Source organism: Stegostoma tigrinum, chromosome 17 (genome assembly GCF_030684315.1).
Source record: "Stegostoma tigrinum isolate sSteTig4 chromosome 17, sSteTig4.hap1, whole genome shotgun sequence".
Classification (NCBI taxonomy): domain Eukaryota; kingdom Metazoa; phylum Chordata; class Chondrichthyes; order Orectolobiformes; family Stegostomatidae; genus Stegostoma; species Stegostoma tigrinum.
In genome coordinates, this window is record NC_081370.1 from 38,259,996 (window position 1) to 38,280,876 (window position 20,881).

Here is a 20,881-nt window from a genome sequence, read left to right on the forward strand (position 1 = left end):
ATAGGATGTACTTTGCGAGGGGATTAAAAGGTGCTGTTCACTTAGAGCCGATGAAATACTATTCCTGCTGTGCGCAAAACCACAGCTGAAGGATCATGCCATACATCTGGTGGAGTTATTTGTCAGGTGCCTGGATACATACAAGCACAGATGTTGCCCTATATTTCCATTTTGTGTGTGCGCCAATGATACAATAATATTCTTGTAATGTAGTGACATGACCAAGCATGCGCCGAAGCATTCTGACTTAGGGACTTTTGTTGCCAGTAATCACTGGGCTAGTTTGTGTATATACAGGTGACTATTTCAGAGGCTATTTCAAATTTGTATTTCGGCCAATTAGTTACGATCCTTCCCCCTCCAAAAAGTTTTAATATGAAGCTATGAATTTCTTACTGCATTCCTCCCTATCCAAAATTTAATGTTTTGCTTTCTGGGTTCCCACAATTCGAAATAGACTCAAAATGCTGAAGCTTCAATGAGTTATAGTCTTCCATGTAGCTGGCAGATTGCTGATATATCTAAATCTGTTTACAATTAATTTGCCACCCTGTATGTACATCCATATTCAGACGTTACAATAGCTCCACCCATTCTGGGGATATCACACACAAGTCTATGGATAGAGACAGAGTTCCCAGTCTCTAGGGGAGCAGATGTAATCAGTTCAGCTCCTGAGAGTCCTTGTAATTATGGCTGACTTGTCGTGCAGTTGTACTTATTAATATCTCGCAATAAACCATCTAAGTGTCTGTTCTGTGGAGAGTCCACCATGACGAATCCTCTACCACTGATCATTAGGCAGGTCCTAGTCAAAGTACAGACAAAGGACGACTGGTGGCAGTGAACCACCTCAAACAACCCATCCTGACTTACTGTGAACAATCCCTTTGTTTGCCTACTGTTTATTTTCCCTCTCTGGGCTCTGACTCCACCTACCTGCCCACTCCTTCCCCCACCTAAACTCTCTCCCATGTCATCACTGTAAAGATCGCAGTTTCCCCACCTGTTTCTACTTCTGAGGAAGGGTCACCGGACTTGAAACGGTAACTTTCCTCTCCACCAAGTTTCTCCAGCAATTCCTATTTTTGTTTGCTTCAGATCTGCACTCCTCTGTTTGATTTACCTCAACAACCCTTGTTCTGAATGTCATACTGACAGAAGTGGTAAATTTCATAAGGTGCCAGTGGTGGCAATCAAGGCAACATTTTATCAACAAAATAAAAATACAACATTCAACAGGTTGTGAAGGAAAGAGTTCCAGATTTCCACTTTGTGGAGAGGTCCTGTCACACGTCATCCTTGGACGACCTAGTTCTATTTGTGAAATTACACCCTCTTGAACTGAACACCACATAAACACAAAGATGTTGGTTACCCTGCATTGAAAACACGAAATCCCCTTAATCGTGTCCTACTCGATTGGTTGACAGGCACATCATCCATTGGGAACCAAATCTGTTTTCCCAGTACTACCCATTTATTGATTGAGATCGCTTCTATCCAATAGAAACCAAAAATAACGATTAGGCACCGCCCATCTTTTGATTGACACCACAATATGCCACTAGAAATGGAGCTCTTGGTTAAGGTGGCCGCCTGGGCTTGGATGACTGGAATATTATCCAGTAGAAACTAAACACGCCGCTGAAGAGGCGGGTCTGATATTGATTGATATCGATATTATCCAGTAGTAGATTAGATCGGTTCAACGGTGTCGTCTTATAGTTGATTGACATTAATATCATCCAGTAGAAACCAGGATAAGCGGCGACACTTGAGGAGCCTCCGGTAATTGACTGACATGCATCTTCTCCAATAGAAACTGGGTGTGGACGCGCTCCCTTTTGTGATTGGTTTATACGCCTGATTGGGCGGTGACAAGCAGCGATTGGTGGAGGGCAGCCAATGGGTTTTGGGTGGTGTGCGCGAGTTTGGCGGTGCCGGTCGGTGGGGGGGGGGAGAGCGGTAGTAGGGAGAGGGACGCAGGGCTTGTTCTGAGCATCAGCAGGTAAGAGGCCGGGATCAGCGGTCAGACCGCTCTGGTGGGGGATGTGGAGATTACAACCCCTGTCGTTCCTGACTCCAAAACATCCCCCTTCCTCACAGTTTCTTGCCAAGCCCGGAGCCGGCAACCTCTCCTCAACAAAAACAATCATCTCAGGCCAGGTCCACCCTCCCCACGGTCCCAGGGCAGGACCACCCTCCCCACGGTCCCAGGCAAGGTCCACCCTCCCCCCAGTCCCAGGCCAGGCCCACCCTCCCCACGATCCCAGGCCGGGTCCACCCCGATCCAAGTCTACCAACCCCCTCCACCTCCTTTCTCCTCCGATCCCAGACCTCTCACCCCATCCTAAAAGTGTCTCACCCTCAGCTCCACCCCAGACCTAACACCATCCAGTTTTCCTGTCCCATCTTTCTCCTTACGTGCACAGTTCACATTTCTCCTCACCCATAATCCAAATCCTCATGACTCCGTTCTTCCCTTTCCCCTAGCCATTTTTCATCATTGTTCCCTCCCCACCCCAATTTCCCTGCAGCTCTCCCTTTCCCTATAGCCTCCCTTTCCCTGTAATGACCCCATTCCCTGTTGCCTATCTCCAGTTCATATTGTATTCCTGCCCAGCCCTTGTCTGGACACACCCCCCGCCCCGCAACGTTTCTCTACTACTGTCTGATGCTCATACAATCTCCTGTCCCACCCAGTGTTCTTGTTGCCACCCCCACATCCATGTTGTCTCTCATCATTGACATTCTGCCTTGCCCTGCTCTCTCATACTTTTCCGGTCCTCACCCTGCTGTTGCCCATATTGGGAGACATTGTTTCCCTCCCCCCCAACTTCATCACAAGTCTAGTTCCCTGCTGCACCCGTGCCCACACCAAGTCATCTTCCTGTCTCTCATGGTGCCAGCAGCAACTTATTCCTGGTTCCACCAGTGTTATTTTTGCTCATCTATTTTGGGTGCAGTAATCTATCAGACCACCCAAACAAATGTTCCAGTCGCAAAGGCCATACGTACATAATTTAACTCTTAAAGGTGTTATGGAGAAAGAACGTATGTCAAATTTCTTCTTGGATTGTGCATCATTCAATGGTGTAAACATTCAATGGTGACTTGTTGACTATTTTTGAGCTTCTTTTATGGATTGTCAAGTCCTGCCCAATGCAGAGCCTACACAAAAGAAACATTGTGTATCACCAGATGTCCTCCTTTTGTATCGGTTGCTTTTTACTAGTTTCCCTATTGCCACCAGGCTTGTTTGCACTTTGGATGACCTATTAGCGTTTCAACATGCTTTCGGGGTGTCGCTAATCCAGATACTTTTCAATGCACCCACTTGTACCTAATCTTGGTGAAGCATAATCAAATGCTAATTCTAGGTGCAGTCTAAATTTGGAGTAGTAAATTTATACAGTTTTCACAGGTGATTGGTGAGCATTGTACGAACAGCAGTGCACAACCCTGTTTTTTCCCCCGACCCATTTCACTTGAATGTTCGCATGGGTATTGTTGTTATTTTACTGTGTTAATAATCTAGTCTCCTGAGTTTATATCGCAGAGATTTGAAGTTTTTTAAAAAAACATGATCTTGAAACTGATATAAAGCTTTAGGAATGTGGTTATAAAGCCAAGTAATATCTATAAGGGAATCTTCAGTCTGTCACTAGTATGCCTTAGCAAGCATCTGCATTATGAGGGAGACCTGGGATAGTCTTGCCAGCAACACTTATTTTTCAATTACAGCATTGACTTGAGATGTAAATAGAGCAAATTGTTCTGGTTCAGCAATTAGTGTAATGAATATTTGGTACAGCTTTTAAGATTTCATTTACCAGGCACAATAGTCCAAACAACTTTCAGGAATGAGTTGAATGTAATAATCCTTAAGTATGTTTAAGATATTGTGAACAAACTTTTTTTGATGAAAACGCCTTCCCCTAATGTAATGTCATTCAGATTCAAAACCTAGTTTTCTGCTTTGGAGAATCGATACTCGCAAGGAGGGAAATGCTTGTCCTGTTGTGTTTTTTCAGTGAGAACAGGCCTGAACTACAGCGACATTGCAGGATGTCAAAGAAGATGCCAAATGGATTATTTTCCACCTATTTCATGGGGAAAGTCTTCCATCAAGTTTAATATTACCCCAGTGTTCATATGGCTTGAACTGGAAATGTTTAGTTATGATTATGGCATGGACTGCCTGTTGTCGGCTGATGTCACTGTGGTTCAATATTTACTGTTTAGATATATACACCAGGTTTGCAAATCTTTGCGACACAAATCAAATGATTGGATATCAGGATTTGTAGGATTTAGTTAATCAGTAATAAATAATTGTATAATCTAGAGATCTAAACCATCATTGATCTGTGTGTTCAAGCAGCTATATAAGCCGACCTTTGTCAGTGCGTTCACCTCTTTGGGCTGAATGGATCAATCTGTAAAAGAAAACCAATGCAGAAAAATGCTATTTAGCTCACCTTGGCGGTAAAACCATCACGAATAGGGCATTCAGCTTCAAGCCTGCTCTGCCATTCATTAAGATTGTGGTTAATCTGCAATCCTCACATCCACTTTCCTGCCTTTGTCCCCTAACCCTTGATTCTCTGCTGATAAAGAATCTATGTATCTGAGCTTCAAGTTTACACCTGTGTCCTCGCAGGTCTCCTAGGGAAAGATTCCAAAGGCACTCAACCATGGTCGAGAAGAAATTCCTCCCCATCACAGTCTTAAATTGACTCCCCTTTATTCTAAGACAATGTCCCTGCGGCTGTTCCATGAGGCGAATGAGCCTGTCAGCATTTACCCTGTCAAGCTCCTTAAGAAGCCGACATATTTCCATGAGATCACCTCTCATTCTTTTAAATTCCAATGATAAGAGTCCCAACTATTTTCAGTCTTCCCCAGTATGGAGAGATTGTCTTACAAGTGATCATTCCAGTTAACTTGCTCGGAATTGTCTCCAATGAAATGATAAACTCTTTTAGGTAAGGGAACAAAAACTGCTGACCCTACTACAAATTTGGTTTTGCAGTTGCTGAACAGAAATAGGGTCATTAGACTCCTAATGTTAACTCTGTCTCTCCACAGATGCTACCAGACCTGCTGAGTTTCTCCAGAAATTTCTGTTTTAGTTGTGGAAAGATTCCCTACTTTCGTACTCCAGCCCCTTTGAAAAAAGGACCAACATTTGATTAGAGATAATGGGAACTTCAGATGCTGGAGAATCCAAGATAACAAAGTGTGAAGCTGGATGAACACAGTAGGACAAGCGGCATCTTAGGAGCACAACATTTGATTAGCCTTCCTGATTACCTCTTGCACCTGTGTGCTAGCTTTTCGTGTGCACAAATACCCCCGGGCCCCTATGCGTGTGCAGTTTTCTGCAGTTTGTCTCCATTTAAATAGTTTTTCCTTGTTCTGTTCCAAAATGAACAACTGCATACTCCATTTGCCAACATTTTGCTTCCTTAACCTATAAATTTATCTCTGTAACCTGCCTTTCCCCCTCTCTTTATCATCTGTACATATGATGACAGTACATTCGCGTCTTTCCTCTAGGACACTAATATATATTGTTGTGGCCCTAGTGCAGATCCCTGTGGAATCCCACTGGTCATATTTTACCAATCTGAAAAAAATCCTTATCCCCACTTGCTATTTCCTGTCAATGAGCTAATTCTCAATCCATGCCAATACTACTACGTGGGCTTTATCTTATGATTTTTGTCAGGTATCTTTTTGAATGCTTGCTGGATGTCCAAATATAACACATGTACTGGTTCCCCTCTATTTTTGAAGAGGAGTGTCACATTGTCAGTTTTCCCAATCCCTTGGTACTTCTCTAGAATCGAAGGATTTTTGAAAAATTACAGCCAATGTATTTACTATCTCTTTAGGATGTTAGGATCCTCGGATGCCAACCATCAGAGCCAGCGTACGTGTCTATCTTCAGCCCAATTTAGTTTGTCTAATACTACTTTTCTAATGATGGTGATAGCACTCACTTCCTCCGCAGTATTAATGGAAAGTTTGAAGCATCTTCTGCCATGAAAAGATATTTTGCATGAATCTTTTAACTCCTCCGACATTTCCTCGTTCCCTTAACTGTCTCCCAGATTCATTTCGTAAGGATTTTTTTTTCCTGCTGTTTCTTTCAACATAATACTCTTCTCAACTCCCTTGGTTAGCCATGGTTGGTTTATCCCTCTCATAATCTTACCTCTTCAAAGGGATGTACTTTTGCTGAGAGTCATGAATTACCACCTTAAATGTCTAACTCTGCTTACTGCCATTCTTGCTAATCTATCATCCAGTTCACTTTATTTAATTTGATCCTTATTTTGGTGTAATGCCCCTTATGTAAGTTAAAAATAGTTGTTTCTGATCCAGGTTTCTCACTCTCAAAATGAACATATAATTCTCTCAGTTTATGATCACTACTTCCTCAGGGATCTGTTACTCTGAGGTCATTTGTTAAACCTGCTCCATTACCAGTCCCAATATAGCCTGCTCCCTATTTCGTTCTATGATATATTGCTCTGAGAAACTCCCTAATACACTCTAAATTTGTTGTCATACCTACCCTTTCCAATTTGATTCACCCAATCAGCATGAAGATTAAACTCCCCCATAATTATTTCTCTATTCTTAGTACATGCTCCTACTATTGATTTATAGCCTTTGCTACAGAGTGGCTACAGTTTGGGAGTCTGTACGCTACTCCTATAACTGTCTTCTTTCCCTTACTGTTTTTATCCACTTCTGACCAAATGGACTATGTCATAGTAGTCTAGATCATCTCTCACAACTGTTTTTGTTTAATCTCTTGTTAACTGTGCTGCTCTTTCTCTTTTTCCATCTCTTCTGTCTTTCCAAATGGCCAAACATCCCTGAATGTTACATTCCCAGTTTTGATCTTGTAACCATTTTTCTATAAATGTTATACAATCATATTCATTTACACTGCTTTGCACTATCTGTTGTCTACCTTTATTCTGAATGGTTTATGTACTAAGATCGAAAACTTTTAAGTTTGTACTTTCATCACATTTCTTAATACTTTTATGACTCCTTGGTGTGCAATATGATATTCTGTCTCCCTTTTGTTTTCTGGTAACAATCAGCTCCATCAGTAACCTGCAATCCTACCTTTCTGTTTACCTTTGTTTTTTAATTTTCCATGCAATGGAACTTTCACCCTCATTACTTAGTTTAAAATGATATCTACAACCCTAGTTATGTTATTCACCAGGACTCCGATCAGGGTATGATTCAGATGGAGTCTGTCCAGTCAGAGCTCTCTCTTTCCCTGGTATTGGATCCAATATCCCATGAATTCAAGCCCATTTCTCCCAAGCCAATCTTTGAACCATGCATTTTTTTAGTCTTGTTGACCCTGTACCAGTGACCTTGTGGCTTAGTTAGCAATCTGGACACTTAAGAATCTGTACAGATTTTTTAGAAGAGTAGTCCAGTTTGTCCCATCACCATATTTTCTCCAAGATGCTGTGGTCTTTTTCCTCACCTTTTAAATATTTATCCACTTCCTTTGAAAACATTTTCAGTATTTCTTTGAGTATCCTCCTACTACATCTGTCATTTTGTTCTAAATTTGTGACAGTGATTGTACACCATTGACCTACCAAATTTCATAGTTTTGAAGCTGTGCTTATCTTTTTACTGAAGAAGCAGCTCAATTCCTAGTGGTCCTGTATGCAAATTTTGTGCTATCTTGCCCAAATGGGAACAAAGACTCTTGGGCAGTGTTGCACATGTAAATGATCTGATCATTTTTTAAAAAAATGTAAAAACCCTGCAGGGTGTGTAAGTTTTATTTTCTCATTTGGAATTGTGGAAAATAGGTACTAATGTGCCACTGGTACAGGAAAGAACATTGAACAGTGATGCGGAGAGTGGAGAATGAAAAGCTTGATTTATGTGGAGTCAGCTTGTTGATAAGGCCAGAGTGCTTCACACAATGAGTTACTTTTTACAGTGTGGTGACAAAAGCTGTCTGAGCAGCTGTCTAGAGCCAGCATTGGCACTGAGTTTTTTTTCGCTTGATTATGTTGAATGCTGGAAACTTTGGTGCACCAGCAGAACCTAAATGACTTGTTTTCTGTGCATCGTGTCATGGCATTTTTAACACCAACCTGAAAATGGTGAGCTTAGAGAAAAGATGGACAGGTCAAGGAGGCAGGGATGAAGCTAGTAGGTAGGAAGTGGGAGTGGGGGTTGGTCAGTGAGGTGAGAGAAGCGGATAGGTGGGAGAAAAGACGGACAGGTTTATCACCTTGATTGAAGGATAGTGTCAGAAGTTTTGAGCTTTCAATCTTCTGTACTTAACTTCTTGTTGGGGGTTCTTGCTCTCCTTACTCAGTAGAGGTTGTTACTATTGAGCCAAGCTAATAAGAATAGTGGCTGTGTTTTCTGGCCATTGACCCTTGTCTTCCAGCGAATGAAGTCCTGCTATATTTTTGTATATTGGATAGAATGCACTGCAGGGAAAAAATGTTTACACAGTAATTTTTGAAGTAACTAGATTACATTAGATTCTCTACAGTGTGGAAACAGGTCCTTCAGCCCAACAGGTCCACACCACCCTTTTGGAGCATCCCACCCAGACCTATCCCGCTATAACTAGTTTTTTAAAATTGCACATTGTTCTGGTTAACAGCATAACATTGTCAGGACACTCGCAAGAATTCAGAAGAAAATTCTAGTCCTGACTTGCAGGTGTCTGGAATTGCCTAACAGGTTTTAGGTCTGAGCTTTTGTTGTAGATCTGATTTTTACTTGAAGAGTATGTGCAGTGTGGATGCAGTGCAGGATTTGAGCCACCCCATCACAGAACAAGGTTTGCGTCTATGTTTGATAAATTGACAATCCTTAATACTTACATGTTTCTTGAATTCTTTAAAAGCTCAGTTTTCAGAAGTATGCATGCTTTGCTTGAACAAATAATTGGGTCTCCAGATTGTCTAAAATGCATGTATTATTTTTCATCCCAGTCAGTTATATGCTAACTTATTTTAGTGTCATGCTGTCAGGAGTTGACTATTTCTGTTGCTGATTCTTCAGGTTCAATGAATACCCCACTGAGTGGTGAGTGCAGCAATATTTCAAGTTTTGATATTATGTACATCTGCCTTACTCCTTTAGAGCACATATCAAACTGACTTGTTTAAACAAGACAACTGTTTTGGAGAAGAAAGGTTGCACAGATGTTTTAGTGACATCAGACTTTAACAATTGTTTGCCCTCCCTTATATGCTCATATGTGGAATGGAAGAGCTGGTATTTTGAGTGGGTGTGGTTTAGTCAGGTGTGGAATATTGATCAGAAAATCTTGCATTCTTCTTTTTCTTCCATATCGCTGGACTCTATTCTGGTTGTTTGCCAGCTATTCCTGTTCCCGTTTTAGACCTGGTTGCACTTATGACATTTCCACTCCTTTTGGGGTATATGCTATTTGCATTTATTATATTCCTTCAATTATTTTCATTGTGCTTTCTATTGTGGTCATTTCTGTGAAACAATCTCTTGAAATGGTCTTTATACCATTCCATTTGTGTGATTTGGTTTTGTTGTTCTTCCAGGTGCTCTGTTCCTGTATAAGTTACTGTGCACTTGTAATTTTAAAAAATCTAATTTTTCAGAAGGATCTATCTTCGTATTAGAAATTTGTCTAATCTGTTGATGCTGAATGATTTGCTGTATGTTTCATAGTTTTTTTTCGTTTTGCTTTGAATGTTTGGGAGATTGGACACTTAGCTCCTAGAGCAGGGCTGGTAGAGTGAGAATCTTTATTTCAGTTTTGTACTTCCCGTATGTTTTGAAGTGACTGCAAACACAATGATAACGTATTGTATAATCTCAATTTTTGACGTCACTCCTAGACATAGACATTAGCCCTTGTTTGTCTTAATGTTTATTGTATAGTGTTTTGTGCTTAATAAACGCTTGGTGATCATGGGAGAGTAGTGGTTAAACAGAATTCAGTGTGGTGAACATTAATTTTAAAGTTTCTATGTAACTAATTTCAGTCTGTTGTTTGGAAACACTTGATTTCCATTGCTGAAAGAATGTGAATCACTCTGGAGGGCACAATTGCAATCACTTCACAATGCGAGCAGGAAAAGGCTACCTTGGAACACCCAAGTGACAACTTTATCCATCTAGCTACATGATTATGTTCCCTTTTGACAGCTAATCTTGTGGTTTTTCAGAGTGAAAATTCCAGCTTTGAGTTGAGTTTTGGTAGTTCATTGAGAACTGGGTTGAAAATGCTTAAGATAATAAAATGTGAGGCTGGATGAACACAGCAGGCCAAGCAGCATCTCAGGAGCACAAAAGCTGACGTTTCGGGCCTAGACCCTTCATCAGAGAGGGGGATGGGGAGAGGGAACTGGAATAAATAGGGAGAGAGGGGGAGGCGGACCGAAGATGGAGAGTAAAGAAGATAGGTGGAGAGAGTGTAGGAGGGGAGGTAGGGAGGGGATAGGTCGGTCCAGGGAAGACGGACAGGTCAAGGAGGTGGGATGAGGTTAGTAGGTAGCTGGGGGTGCGGCTTGGGGTGGGAGGAAGGGATGGGTGAGAGGAAGAACCGGTTAGGGAGGCAGAGACAGGTTGGACTGGTTTTGGGATGCAGTGGGTGGGGGGGAAGAGCTGGGCTGGTTGTGTGGTGCAGTGGGGGGAGGAGACGAACTGGGCTGGTTTAGGGATGCAGTAGGGGAAGGGGAGATTTTGAAACTGGTGAAGTCCACATTGATACCATATGGCTGCAGGGTTCCCAGGCGGAATATGAGTTGCTGTTCCTGCAACCTTCGGGTGGCATCATTGTGGCACTGCAGGAGGCCCATGACGGACATGTCGTCTAGAGAATGGGAGGGGGAGTGGACATGGTTTGTGACTGGGAGGTGCAGTTGTTTGTTGCGAACTGAGCGGAGGTGTTCTGCAAAGCGGTCCCCAAGCCTCCGCTTGGTTTCCCCAATGTAGAGGAAGCCGCACCGGGTACAGTGGATGCAGTATACCACATTAAGCAGAGGTTCACCTGCACATCTGCCAATGTGGAATGTCATCTTGGGGCCTGGGATGGGGGTGAGGGAGGAGGTGTGGGGACAGGTGTAGCATTTCCTGCGGTTGCAGGGAGGAGGTTGGTAGGGTGGTGTGAGAGAACGAGGGGGATCCTCTTGGGGCGGTTGTGGCGGGGGCGGGGTGTGAGGGATGTGTTGCGGGAAATACGGGAGACGCGGTCAAGGGCGTTCTCGATCACTGTGGGGGGAAAGTTGCGGTCCTTAAAGAACTGGGACATCTGGGATGTGCGGGAGTGGAATGTCTTACCGTGGGAGCAGATGCGGCGGAGGCGGAGGAATTGGGAATAGGGGATGGAATTTTTGCAGGAGGGTGGGTGGGAGGACGTGTATTCTAGGTAGCTGTGGGAGTCGGTGGGCTTGAAATGGACATCAGTTACAAGCTGGTTGCCTGAGATGGAGACTGAGAGGTCCAGGAAGGTGAGGGATGTGCTGGAGATGGCCCAGGTGAACTGAAGGTTGGGGTGGAAGGTGTTGGTGAAGTGGATGAACTGTTCGAGCTCCTCTGGGGAGCAAGAGGCGGCTCCTCCGCACCTACACAGGCCCCAAACTCCACCTCTTCCTCCGGTACATTGATGACAGTATCGGCGCCGCCTCTTGCTCCCCAGAGGAGCTCGAACAGTTCATCCACTTCACCAACACCTTCCACCCCAACCTTCAGTTCACCTGGGCCATCTCCAGCACATCCCTCACCTTCCTGGACCTCTCTGTCTCCATCTCAGGCAACCAGCTTGTAACTGATGTCCATTTCAAGCCCACCGACTCCCACAGCTACCTAGAATACACCTCCTCCCACCCACCCTCCTGCAAAAATTCCATCCCCTGTTCCCAATTCCTCCGTCTCCGCCGCATCTGCTCCCACGGTAAGACATTGCACTCCCGCACATCCCAGATGTCCCAGTTCTTTAAGGACCGCAACTTTCCCCCCACAGTGATCGAGAACGCCCTTGACCGCGTCTCCCGTATTTCCCGCAACACATCCCTCACACCCCGCCCCCGCCACAACCGCCCCAAGAGGATCCCCCTCGTTCTCACACACCACCCTACCAACCTCCGGATACAACGCATTATCCTCCGACACTTCTGCCATTTACAATCCGACCCCACCACCCGAGACATTTTTCCATCCCCTCCCCTGTCAGCTTTCCGGAGAGACCACTCTCTCCGTGACTCCCTTGTTCGCTCCACACTGCCCTCCAACCCCACCACACCCGGCACCTTCCCCTGCAACCGCAGGAAATGCTACACCTGTCCCCACACCACCTCCCTCACCCCCATCCCAGGCCCCAAGATGACATTCCACATTGGCAGATGTGCAGGTGAACCTCTGCTTAATGTGGTATACTGCATCCACTGTACCCGGTGCGGCTTCCTCTACATTGGGGAAACCAAGCAGAGGCTTGGGGACCGCTTTGCAGAACACCTCCGCTCAGTTCGCAACAAACAACTGCACCTCCCAGTCGCAAACCATGTCCACTCCCCCTCCCATTCTCTAGATGACATGTCCATCATGGGCCTCCTGCAGTGCCACAATGATGCCACCCGAAGGTTGCAGGAACAGCAACTCATATTCCGCCTGGGAACCCTGCAGCCATATGGTATCAATGTGGACTTCACCAGTTTCAAAATCTCCCCTTCCCCTACTGCATCCCTAAACCAGCCCAGTTCGTCTCCTCCCCCCACTGCACCACACAACCAGCCCAGCTCTTCCCCCCCACCCACTGCATCCCAAAACCAGTCCAACCTGTCTCTGCCTCCCTAACCGGTTCTTCCTCTCACCCATCCCTTCCTCCCACCCCAAGCCGCACCCCCAGCTACCTACTAACCTCATCCCACCTCCTTGACCTGTCCGTCTTCCCTGGACCGACCTATCCCCTCCCTACCTCCCCACCTACACTCTCTCCACCTATCTTCTTTACTCTCCATCTTCGGTCCGCCTCCCCCTCTCTCCCTATTTATTCCAGTTCCCTCTCCCCATCCCCCTCTCTGATGAAGGGTCTAGGCCTGAAACGTCAGCTTTTGTGCTCCTGAGATGCTGCTTGGCCTGCTGTGTTCATCCAGCCTCACATTTTATTATCTTGGAATTCTCCAGCATCTGCAGTTCCCATTATCTTTGAAAATGCTTAAGCTAGCTTTAATTATTTCTGGCTCTTTCAGCAAAGCAACTTTCTAGCCTTAAATGATGAGGCAATTCAAATCCAGAAGTTAGAGGTGAAGACAGTGTGTTAACCCAATATGTTCAGTGTACCAAAGTACTTGAAAGCCTGCTCCATCAGCTCCATCAAGGATAGAAAGAAGTTGCATTTCTCCCAGGTTTTTCACTGCTTTAGGAGAGTCCAGAATGCATTGTAGCTAATGAGGTGTAGTTAGAATTCTAACTGAGGGAAACGTGGCATCCAGTTTGTCCTAAAGCAGCAATGTGATGATTGAAATTTCTTTTAGTCATGTTATTTGAAGGATAATTATTGACCAGGGAGATTTTTTTCTTCTCTTTGACTACTGCCATGGGAATTTTTCTGTCCATTTGTGAGCTAGTAGATGGTTCCTTGGTCGAAAGGCTCACTAGAAAGATGACCAGGTTAACTTAGTCTATTATTAAGGATGAGGACTATTATAAAAGAGAGCTAAATTAGAAAATACTAAAAGGATTAACAAAGGCCACATGAATTCATGAAAGGGATATTGTATTTGACAGACTTACTGGATTTTTTTTGAAGCTGTAACTAATAGAAAAAATGAGGGAGAGTGAGTAAATGTCGTACGTATTAGATTATTTGAAAGCTTTCTGTAAAGTTCCACATAAGAGGTTGTTATGTAAAATCAAAACACGTGGGATGGTTGGTAATATACTGATGAGTTGAAAATTACTTCAAGGCAGGAGAAATGAATGAGTTGTTAGTAAATGAGCATGTGGGGATGGTGAATATAATACCACAGGGATCAGTCCTTGGGGCCCTGACCAATCACAATTTATGTCACTGATTTGGATGAGAAAATCAAATGTAATATTTCCAAGATGGCACAATCCAACTAGTTTTGTGAGTGGGTGAAGGGGATGTAAGGAGGCTACAGGATGCTTTAGACAAGTTGGGTGAGTGGGCAAGTACATAGCAGATGCATTATAATGTGGATAAGCGTGAACTTTTCCACTGTAGTAGAAAACTAGTAGAATTGCAGAGTATTGGCTGAATCAGAAAGCAGGGATAATAGGAACTGCAGATGCTGGAGAATCTGAGCTAACAAGGTGTAGAGCTGGATGAACACAGCAGGCCAAGCAGCATCTTAGGAGCAGGAAAGCTGACGTTTCGGGCCTAGAACTTTCATCAGAAATGGGGGCCCGGGGAAAGCAGGTTCTCAAATAAATAGGGAGAGAGGAGGAGGCGGATCAAAGATGGATAGACGAGAAGATAGGTGGAGAGGAGACAGGCAAGTCAGAGGTTGGGATGGAGCCAGTAGAGGTGAATGTAGTTGGGGAAGTAGGGAGGAGAGGTCAGCCCAGGGAGGACGGACAGGCCAAGGGGGCGGGATGAAGTTAGTAGGTAGGAAATGGAGGTGCGGCTTGAGATGGGAGGAAGGGATAGGTGAGAGGAAAAACATGTTAGGGAGGCAGGGACAAGCCGGGCTGGTTTTGAGATGTGGTGGGGGAGGGGACATTTTGAAGCTTGTGGAATCCACATTGATACCATTGGGCTGCAGAGTTCCCAAGCGGAATATGAGTTGCTGTTCCTGCAACCTTCGGGTGGCATCATTGTGGCACTGCAGGAGGCCGAGGATAGATATGTCGTCTGAGGAATGGGAGAGGTATTTGAAATGGTTCGCAACTGGGAGGTGCAACTGTTTATTGTGAACTGAGTGTAGGTGTTTTGCAAAGCGGTCCCCAAGCCTCTGCTTGGTTTCTTGTCCATCCTGGGCCTCCTGCAGTGCCACAACGATGCCACCCGAAGATGGTAGGAACAGCAACTCATATTCCACTTGGGAACCATGCAGCCCTGTGGTATCAATGTGGATTCCACAAGCTTCAAAATCTCCCCTCCCCCTACCACATCCCAAAACCAGCCCGGCTCATCCCTGCCTGCCCAGCCTGTTTTTCCTCTCTCCTATCCTTTCCTCCCACCTCAAGCCGCACTCCCATTTCCTACCTACTAACTCCATCCTGCCTCCTTGAACTGTCCATCCTCCCTGGACTGACCTCTCCTCCCTATTTCCCCACCTACATTCACCTTTACTGGCTCCATCCCCACCTCTTTGACTTGTCTGTCTCCTCGCCACCTATCTTCTCCACTATACATCTTCGATCCGCCTCCCCCTCTCTCTCCCTACTTATTTCAGAAACCCCTTCCTCTCCCCCGTTTTCTGATGAAAGGTCTAGACCCAAAACATCAGCTTTTGTGCTGCTAAGATGCTGCTTGGCCTGCTGTGTTCATCCAGCTCTACGCCTTGTTATCTCAAAGCAGGGAGTTTGTTCTCCACCTCTTCCCCCCCCCCCCCCCCCCAAAAACTCACGGAGAGCTTGAGCACAAAAATCAAAGCTACTGAGAGAGTACTAACATATTGTAGTAACTGGCGTTTGGTTGAGAGTTTGGCCTGAGATCCTATCTCCCCCTCAGTTGGGTGTTTTTTTAATAAAATGCCCCATGATCCTATTTTGAAGGACAGCTAGGAGGATGAGGTCTTCATAAATATCTCTTCTCAATCAGCACTGTACAAATTTTTCTTTATTTAAACTAATTTTTCTAGTCAATCTGTTCAGAGATATTATTACTACGTCTGGAGCAGGTGGGATTCTCTCGTGTTCTGGCCAATATTTATCCTTCAGTCAACATCACAAAAGCAGATTAATCTGGTCATAATCATGTTGATGACTACATTTTAATAAAGGGTTTTGGCTCCCAAGTGTTTGACACATCTGATTATTGTGAAAAGCATTATAAGTTCAAGTCTTGCTGTTATATTGATTGTTACATACTTTGGGATTTCCTGGAGGTCTTAAAATGCTCCTGAAATGCAAATCAAATGCCTTTCTGATGTTGTGTAGTTAAATGCAGGGTCCATCATTAGTGGAGATTTTAGGCTTGTTGCAATTACAATACAACTCAATTGAATTCAGCTAAAAAGGTCGGCTTCTGAAAACCATTTCTGTGCAAGTTTTGTGGTGGAAAGCAGCAGCCAAAATGCTGGTGTCGGTATGGATTCTGTTTGCTAAGTTTGGAAGAGTTTGCAGCAAGGTCAGACCCGAAAATAAATACCTTACTGTTGAGTTATCTGTGACAGGTGGCACAGTAATGGAGCTTGCACCATTTCTCCATCTATTTAGTTTGCATTTCTCACCAATCCCATTCGTTTGAACCTGTGGCTTTGTTGCCAGACTTCTTAAGTTAAAATTACTACTGTATTGCTTGGTACAGATGTGACAACTTAGAAATCTCTTTCAGTGATGTGTGATGGATTATAAGAGAGATTTTTATTAATGAAGTTGAAATGAAATGCCAGAGATGCTTTGGCACAATTTCACAAATTAAGAGTTCAGATTTAAATTTATCAAATATCAGCATCCACTGTATATGTATGCAAAATATAGGAATTAGCAGGAATACAGATTTCTTTTGATCTAGAAAGTTTTTGTGTGGGTCTAAAACTTGAGACAGTCTGCGTATTTGCTTTTCAGTATTGCAAACCTAGTGACCCAGTTCTGTGTATTGTGTTTGATGAGATGGAATGAAATGTGTTAATGCTTTGAGCAAACTCCGTGTTGGTGCCAAAATGTATTCAGGCAACCAGCCTAAGTGGTGGTAGGTTGTGTGATCAAAGTATTTACAAAACAGCACCAAACCCAATGTTGGATCATTGTTGGAATAGTAGCAGCATTATGACAGGCTACCTTAGTCATGTGAAATGGCTAGTGGTTGCCACCACACAAGGTGCTGTATTGATGTATCCCAACGAAGGAGTACAGTCAGATAAAAGTTGACACGAACCCAAAGCAGGGGACATCAGGGTAAATGATCAAAACCTTAACTAAAGAGAGAAGCATTTTGAGTTCGGTCTGTGTAAGAAATAAATATGCCATTCTATCTAATAAGAATAGGTGATATTGGAAATACTCAGTTCAGGTTGTATCTGAAGGGAGAAACAACAAATGTTTCATCTCCATGACCCCTCATCAGAATGCTTTTGTATTTTTTTTAGTGCCTTTTGGGATCTTGGGACATCTGCAAGTACGTAAACCAATGAAATTGGTCCACTTGGAGACCATTTCATAGAGCATTTGCGCTCTGTACGCAATAAAGGACAACGCCTTCTGGTTGCCAACCATTTTAACACCCCCCCCCCCCCCCCCACCCCGACTCCCTGGATGACATGTCCATCCTGAGCCGCCTCCAGTGTCACAATGACACCACCTGCAAGGTGGAGGAACAGCACCTCATATTCCATCTTGGGAGCTTACAGCCCGATGGCCTAAATGTGAAATTCACCAGTTTTTAAAAATCTCCTCATCCCAGCCGCCTTGACCTGACACAATCTATCCAACTCCGCCCCCCCTGCCTATCTGTCCCATACATCTCATTGACCAATCCGAACCACTCCCTACCTTCATTTACCTATCACCATCTCACCTACCTTCCCCAGCCCCACCAGTCTTCTCTATTTATTTCCCAGCTCCCTTCCCCACTTCCCAATTTTGAAGAAGGGTCCCAACCCAAAACGTTAACTTTTCCAGCTCCTCTGCTGCCTGGCCTGCTGTGTTCCTCTAACCCTCACAGTGTTATCTCATCCCATTGTGGTTTTCTTTGATTAGATTCAGGACCTTAGTCTCGATCAGCTGCGTCACTCTCTTCATCTTAATGAAGAATTCTTTCTTATTATGGTCACACATCTCCAAAGGTTCTTGCGCAGTTTGCCAGTTATTACATTCTCATTACACAAAACCAAATCTAGCGTGGTCTGATCTCACCATATTGGTCCAGGAAACTATCATGTACACGCTCCAGGAATTTCTCCTCTACCATATTATTACTGATTTGGTTTACCCAATATATACACAAGGTAAAGTTGCTCAAACAGTTGTTTTTTTTTGCTCCTTGATATTCCTAAGTTCTCCCTGTGTAGATTTCACATCACCAGAGCTAATATCCTTCCTCACTACTGTTAATTTTCTGTTCAACCATTAATGCTGTCCATCTGCTTTCATTTTATTTGCCCTTGCTGCAGCCTGAATGCCCCTAGATATTCAGTTCCTTTTCCTGGTCACCCTGAGCCGTGCCTCTGTAATCCCATCTCTAGTCCTATCTGTATTTATTTGCATGAATAATTTGTCCACTTTATTGAGAATATTCTGTACATTCTTAAGGCCTATCTTTTTTAATATTCTTAGCACCATTTCATTATTTTGCACTGTAACCTTGTTTGATTCTTGTCCTTGAAACTCTGCCTATCTCTTTCTATTTCCCATCTTTCTTTTGTTTTTACCTTTTTTTTGTTTCCGTCTCTTGTTTCCCTGTATAAGTTCCAAGTCCCCCCTGTCATTTTAATTTAAACCCTCCTTAACCCAGGAGCAAATATGTCCAGCAGACCTTAAGTTTGGTTCATTCCTGGATACAACCTGTCAAGCTCGTATTGGTCCCAAAGTCCCAGAAATCTGCAGCCCACACCTTTGCACCATCTTTCCAGATACACATTTGTCTGACATTCTGCTATTTTAACTCTGACAAGCATGTTGTACTGGTAACAATCCTGAGGTCACTACGTTTGAAATCCTACTTTTTAGCTTGCTTCCCAATTTCTTAATATGCTTTTAGACTAAAGGAAGATGACATTTTATGTTGCATGTACCGATGTGCACCACAGCCACTCCCAGTTTACCCTGCCCCTCCCAGAATGTTCCGTAGCTCTTCCAATATATCCTTGATCTTAGCACCTGTGAGTTGACATACTGTGAGGGGCACATTAGAGAAAAAGTACAAAAGAAACTAGTAATGGGGCACAAAGCCAGTAGGTCCCCTGAACCTGATGGGATGCATCCTCGGAATTTAAAGGAAATAGCTACTGAGATAGTAGATATATGGGTAGTCATATTCCAAGGATCTTTAAGTTCTGAGATAGGGTGTATTGGAAAGTTGTCAGTGTAACACCCTTACTCAGAAAAGAGACAAAAAGTGGCATCTTTGAACTGTAGTTTGTGTAATATCTGTTACTGGGAAAATGTCAGGAGGCCACCAAAAAGGATATAATAGCTGAGCATTTAGGAATGCATAATATGATCGACTAGAGTCAGCATGACTTCATGAGAGAGAAATTGTGCGTGACAAATTTATTTGGATTCTTTGACAAGTAATATGCAAGATAGATGATCAAGGGGAGCGAGTAGGTGTAATGTATTTGAATTTCAAAAAGACGTTTGATTATGGTTCTGAATGTTAGGCTCCCTAATAAGATAAAAGCCTGTGATGTTGAGGCTTGTATATTAGCATGGATAGAGGATTGGGTGGTGAATAGAAAACTGCAAAGTGAGATAAGGTGACATTTTCAGGATGGCAACCTGTAACGAGTGGAGTGCCATAGAGATCACTGCTCTGATCCCAATTATTTTGAAAGTACGTTTGGATGAGAAAATTGAATATCTATCACCAAGTTTGGGGGTGAGACCAGAATAAGTAGGAAGGCAAGTGGTGAGACTGTTACAGAATGTACCTAGAGATAAAGACAGGCTGAGTGAGTGGGCAAAAACTTTGTAGGTGGAACATAATGTGCAAAAAATGAGGCTTGGCTAGAAGAATTGAGAGTTGAGTATTATTTAAACATAGAAAGATGCAGCACAGGGATTTATGAGTCCTTGTGATTAAATTATAAAAAGCTAGCACACAAGTTTAGCATGTAATAGGAAAGGCAAAAAGGATTTCAAAGGGAGGGAGTATAAAAAGAGGGATGACTTGCTAAAAGAATATAAGGCACGAGTCAGATCATATCTAAAATACCACATACAGTTTTGGTCTGCTTATTCAAGAATATACCGATATTGGAGCAGCCCAGAGGAGATTGATTGTTTGAATTGTTCCCAGGTGTGGAGAAATATGAGTATAAGTTGAGCAGGTTGTGCTTGTACTTGTTGGAATTGAGAAGAATGAGAAATGACCTTTATTGAAGCATACAAGATTATATTGGGCTTGACAGTTGTTTCCTCTCGTGGGAGAATCTAGGACCACATGCTGTAATTTCAGAATAAGGGATCAGATATTTAAAACAAGAGATGAGGAGGAATTTCTTCTCTGACGAAGTGCATCTCTGGAATTACTTAGCGCAGAGAGGATACAGACTGTATTGTTAACTACGTTCAGGGCTGAGATTTTTCATCAGTAAGGAAATTGAAGGTTCGAGGGGCAAAACACAGGACTGTGGAGTTGGGGATTATCATAGCAGTTATGATTTCAAAAAATGGCTGACTTCTGCTGCAACGTCCTCTGCTGTTGATGCTGTGGACAGTGGTGTCCATCCTGTACATTATAGGATAATGTATTGTGACTACTTCATTCCTCGTTGTTTCCCCCCTCCACCTCCTGTTGAATCACTTCCTGTGTAAAAGTGGTCAATTTATTCAACTACCCTAGCGCACCCCTCATCTCATCCAAACAGTCGGACAGTACTTGACCCTTTAGGGCAATTGCAGAAGCTGACTCTCCTACCTGCTGGGTTCCTCGACAATCGATTTTAGTAGTGCAGAAAATCTCCAGAACTAACATGCATGCTAGAGAATTGACCTGCACAAATTTTTATAGCCTCATGGGGCC

General features: G+C 43.6%; 1 protein-coding gene across 1 annotated transcript in view; it reads left to right on the forward strand.

Moving 5' to 3' along the window:
• Nucleotides 1-1,924: 1,924 nt before the first annotated feature.
• The window catches only part of far1 (fatty acyl CoA reductase 1), a 95,947-nt gene continuing 76,990 nt past the window's right edge, over nt 1,925-20,881 (forward strand). The window contains exon 1 of the mRNA XM_048545399.2: nt 1,925-2,011. The gene's annotated coding sequence lies outside the window, so the exon portion shown is untranslated. The remainder of the gene's footprint in view (nt 2,012-20,881) is intronic.